General features: G+C 35.7%; 1 long non-coding RNA gene across 2 annotated transcripts in view; it reads right to left on the reverse strand.

Moving 5' to 3' along the window:
• Positions 1-729: 729 nt before the first annotated feature.
• The window catches only part of LOC113335147, a 9782-nt gene continuing 4655 nt past the window's right edge, over positions 730-5856 (reverse strand). Inside the window, exons 3-4 of one of the 2 annotated variants that reach the window (XR_003353172.1) lie at positions 1641-1725; positions 730-944 (exon numbers count right to left, since the gene is read on the reverse strand). This is a non-coding gene — a long non-coding RNA (uncharacterized LOC113335147). Of the gene's footprint in view, positions 1726-5856 lie in introns of both variants that reach the window. The other variant, XR_003353171.1, reaches the window with a different exon arrangement.

Raw genomic sequence — 5856 nt, forward strand, 5'->3', positions numbered from 1 at the left:
GATTCATTCTTTTTCCCTGTCTTTGATTCCAGGTTTTGCTGTGGTCCTGAAGAAGAATGATTTTTTATTTTTATTTTTTTTAGGGAATCCAAATGTGTAGAAGTATGTTGAAGTGGGAAATAAATGAGTATATGAATGAATCAGTAGATGTATGTTTGTAACAATACATGTAGACAAGCTAGAGGAGATGTCGTTGTAAATGAGTATGTGAATGAATTAAATTGTGATAATGAATGGGTGTATTTTGCTCAGATTCATATGGATACTAATGGTGTTGATGTTGCAGGTAAAAAGCCGGTATCGTTCTTGTACCAGACCGGTTTTATAGGTCCAGATACAGGTATAGATCCAGAAATGAGGTACCGGTCAGTAGTAGGTACAGGTACCGGGTTCATAGGAAACCAGGACTATACCCTCTCATGTGCAGCCCTAGCAATGCTTATAAACGTTGGTGATATGAGAAATGTTCTGAAAACCATCCCGTCCCGGCCAGTCAGCCAGTGAATCGGTGACCCAGTTACCTTTCCGGATTGGTCTATCATAGATGTAACACCCCCTAAGCTGGCAGCTGACTAATCCTTGAGATTAACTATAAAATGAGGCACTAAGGATCTAAAACATCTAATTAAACACTAAAAAAAAATTTCTAAACAAAGATTAACCTGAATCTTAACCCACTCTGAAATAAATACAAGAACTCCTCTCTTATGATACATATTCAATAGTGAGTTGATTTACAAATAGAATATAATCACGAAATAAACATAACAGAAGCTAGCATTACATATCTAATTCGATAAAAAGCTTTAAGCTACGAAAACACATATCTTCACGCGCACCTTTTCTTCTGATTACTGAAGTGGGAACGAGTGAGCACATATTCCAAAAGGGGTGCCCAATGGAAACATATAACTCTCAAGTAATCACTAACATGTTCCACGGTACTAAAGAATATAAATTGAAAGAAAATAAGAATAAACTAATCATACAACAATTTATGCATTACGAAGCAAGTGTCACTCTAACCTCGCCAAACTCATTGGAGAAGACGACGCGAAAGCAACCCTAATCAATAATAACAACATCGTCCACACAGAGTGCTCATACAAACCATGATTCAAAATATTACCACCAAGATCAGAAAGTTGGACAAACAAGTATAATATGCACACGAGTGATTTCCCTCAAATAAAATAGTATATATAATATCATAACGGATGAATTACCGCCCTACTACTGTAATATTCAAACGGATGAGTTACCGCCCTACTATATTAAGAAGCATAATATTATAACGGATGGATTAACGACCTAGTAATGAAATAATTATAATAATATTTAAACGGATGAATTACCGCCCTACTAAATAATATTGTCGACGGATGAATTACCACCTTACTTAACTTAGCTAAGAGCCGTGGGGAACACAGTCACTCCTCGCAGGGAAATCTCACAATGCATATCAACACAACACATCATAGCAACACCGTACATACAGATGCAACATATACGTCATACTCAAGATACAGGAAAAATAAAACATCACAGTATACGATATCATGCACACAAATAGTAAAGACTCGTCATGCTTGCAGATAAAATAAAGCTTAATCATTACAAGAAGGTTACAAAGTTCCCACCTGATTTGATGACAAGCCACTCCTACCTTGAATTCTTCAATCCGCTGGTTTATCCTTTGAATCGATCGTTGTTAATACAGAATAACTGTTAATCACAGAATCACTCAAAGAGTTTAGCCAAAAGGCTCATACAAAGTTCATAAAATGATTTCATACAATTCTCTAGTTATGAGATAAATGAACTATCTAATGGTTCCAAGCCCATCTATGGTTCTACACATTTTCATTATCTATCTTTAGCATATAAAAGGTTTACTAATCCAATTAGATTGGTTGTATAGTCCAATAGATATATCATATGAATATCTACAACTTTGTAGAAGGAACCAAAGGCTAATTCAGACTACAAGTGGTCCTGAACAACTCATCAGGATAGAAAAACTAACTATAAGCCCAAGTCCACTAAACCCGACCCATTAATCTAAGGCCCGGTCCAAACGGTCAACAAACAGTCACTAACAGTAAGAGGTCTACTAACAATCAATTGTTAATCGAAGTCCAAGGTTAGACGAGTCAACACGGTTAAGGTCCACTGAGTCAAAGTATGGTTAACAGTCAAATCTAGGTCAACAGAGTTAAACCAGTTAAATCACTGAGTCAAGAAAGCCGACTCAGTCAGAAATCTAAGTTAAGTGACACAAAACAGTTAAACATCTTAATGATAAGAAAGGAAACTCAAAGCTAAAAAACAAAACCATTACAGACACCATTCTAACTATATACAGTTCTGTAAGTTATAACTGTCTTCCATCTTCATCTCTAACAAACTTTCAACAGCATTAAACCAACATTACCATTACACCTTGGGATAATTAGAGTTTGGTACTCAAGTTTAGACCAACACTAGGCTTTGGTCTAACATTTGTCCAACGTTAAGCTTTGGTACCTAGACTAGACGTTGATCCGCGTTGACTAGGTTAAGTGTTAACTTCTGTTTAATAATTATTAGAAAATTCAGATAAAATTTAATTATTAAGCAGATTACTGTAATACCCTTTAGTTTTATTAATATTTATAAAAATCTAAAAGCTTCGTGGTGGTACAAGTTTCCCAGAGAGAAGAAAAAAAAGAAAAACCGAGAGAGAAAAGAGAGAAATCGAATATGAAATCGAGAGATGTCCGTGAATTGAGAGCAGAATACGGGAAATGAGATCAGTAGAATAGTCGATTCAATTAGTGGTGGTATTGATCGATTCGAGAGATGGTAGTATTTACTAAAAGAAGAAATCAAATGCAGATCGATACAGACGAAGAGATGCTGTTGTTCGGAGATAGGTTTCGATCCGAGAAGATTCAAATGGCATTTGAGATGATTGAAGAAGTCTGTGATGGTCTGCTGGTGCTGCAATTGAGAAGATTAACTCTCAGTGATGCTGTTGAGGAAATGGGTTTGTGATGGTGATCAAATGGGTCATGTTGAACAGTGAAAGAACTGGTTAGGAGCTGTAGAAGTACAATTGTTGAGAAGAATGGGTTCGATCTATGTAAAATGATATTGAATCTGAGAGCTGTTATTCATGGGAAAATGGGTGCAGATGGTGATTACATACCATGGAGCCGAGCATCTCTTGATTGCAAGAAGAGAAAGGAGATGTTGCTGCTGCTATGGATATGTGTTGATAAATGAAGCTGAAGTCCACTAAACCCGACCCATTAATCTAAGGCCCGGTCCAAATAGTCAGCAAACAGTCACTAACAGTAAGAGGTCTACTAACAATCAATCGTTAATCAAAGTCCAAGGTCAGACGAGTCAACACGGTCAAGGTCCACTGAGTCAAAGTATGGTCAACAATCAAATCTAGGTAAACAGAGTTAAACCAGTTAAATCACTGAGTCAAGAAAGCCGACGCAGTCAGAAATCTAAGTTAAATGAAACAAAACACTTAAACATTTGACTGATAAGAAAGGAAACTCAAAGCTAAAAAACAAAACCATTACAGACACCATTCTAACTATATACAGTTCTATAAGCTATAACTGTCTTCCATCTTCATCTCTAACAAACTTTCAACAACATTAAACCAACATTACCATTACAGCTTTCATATAATCAGTTCCCACACTATCACACAATCTTCTTAAAATAGACTAACTCATTTTAACTACAGTTTCTCTACTAATCCTCAAGCCACAGCTACAACTCGAAAACACCTGTAACTGCATACTCAAATCAACCTAATTGCACCTGCAACTACTCTTTCAAACTGAATTTTATAGTCTTTACTTGAACCATTACACTAACATCATCAGTTCTACAAATAATCACCTGCAACATCATTTCAATATCCACCATATCTTGAATTCACCACAAGTTCAGTTTTAACACCATCAACTCCACTAAACCGAAACGACAACTCCATATCATCTGCAACTGCATACTCAATGCATAAACTAATTTCTTCAACTCAAGTAACCCTGTATGATCAAATTGAGTCTCTACTAATCAAGTTAACTTCAACTGCCTCTCCATACATCACCACCAACTAAGCGATTTCATCCCCTTCAATACCACTAAGTTCAGCTCCACAACCAACTAACACCCATCATCACTTCATTATCTGAAACTCAAAACCATACATCAATTGAGGCCATCCTCAAACCTTTATATCAGCACAAATACAAAATTTAAAGCGTCCACATGACAGCATTATCTCTTGTAATTGATATACACAAATCCAGCATCACCAATACTCATTTTCCAGACCTCCACCGCTCATATCAGCAGCACCACAACTTCCATAAACTGCAACCACTTAAACCAACCTACAATCTTGATTTATCTCCAACTGCAATATCAATTTCATCTTCACTAGCAAACCCCCATCACCAAATCACCCCATGACTGCCCAAGCCACCTCCTTCAATTCAAAATTAAACTCCACATCCCATGTATCTCAACAAAACCTAAACTACAACCATAATCCATTTCTTTTTCGTTATACAATTCTCATCTTCACCCATCTCTATCCAATTCAACCCCTTCATCTGTAATCTCCCAACTCAAGAACCCTAATATTCACCTTCAATTCACTGAAACCCTAAACCGCTTACCATAATTCTGCTTTTCCAGAACTCAATCGACAGCAGCAACATCACCTCCTCACTCAGTTCATCAAGCTAACAAGGTTTATAAGAATTTCTCGACAGAAGAGGCTCAAATCTCTGAGCTCCAAATCAACAGAGATGAGAAGAGAGAAAAAAAGAAGAAGAAGAAGAAAGAAGAAGAGAAAAAAAAGAAAGGAATTTTATTCTCGATCGGTTTTGGGGATAAGGCCGACCAAAAATGATTTAGGCGCCTAAGAAACGGTTAAGGGCAGCCAGGCGGTTTAAAGAAAAATGACTAATTTTCCTTTCATAGCAATTTGATGATATCTTCTTCGGCTGGAATCCGAATGACACGTTCGAGTAGTCCATTCCACATAACTTTTCGAGATCTATCTAATGATACTATTTTCATATCTAAATTGTTGTTAGATTAATTTCTATTAATTAAATTCTACGTTAACTAATCGAGTCATTAGCGGTTAATTCGTCTCTTGATCATCACTAGACCAGTCAAATAGCGTTGACGAGCTTGAGTGTCCTTACATTCTCTCCACCTTATACATTTTCGTCCTCGAAAATAAAACCATTCTTCCGGTCTTCAAAACTCCACACCTTATGAAGAAATACTAAGTCTCGTCCAAATGCAAGTATTGCTCATACTTACAAACGCGTGAAAGAAAACAACTCATTTTGAATGAGTTCGAAGCAACGAGAAATGAAACACAAACCTATGTGGTTTTCTACAACTACAATCTATAATTTGTAGCTCTAGGTTCGAAAGACTAATTTCTATTTCATAATAAGATTGTCTCTAAGCTCACTATGGTGAATTTGATTCTAACATATATGTATGTCCAAGTTCTCCGCGATAATAATTATAGACTAATATTTAATAATTTAACAATTTGGTGCAGTTTTATATTTGTTATGTTTTTGTCCATATAACTAATCTAAATTTGATTTTACGTAAATCTATAATATCTGATATTTAGCTTTGCTGTCATACTATATATAAATTTTCTAAATACTATCTACCATAAATTTGCTATTAACAAAATTATTGAAATATTATTATCGGCAGTGTTACTGTTTTCTATATCTTTATTATTATCATTATTAGTTTGTTGATAGTCCAGTTGTCACACTAAATCTTAATTTTCTAAGTATGATT

This window comes from Papaver somniferum, unplaced genomic scaffold (genome assembly GCF_003573695.1).
Source record: "Papaver somniferum cultivar HN1 unplaced genomic scaffold, ASM357369v1 unplaced-scaffold_139, whole genome shotgun sequence".
NCBI lineage: Eukaryota > Viridiplantae > Streptophyta > Magnoliopsida > Ranunculales > Papaveraceae > Papaver > Papaver somniferum.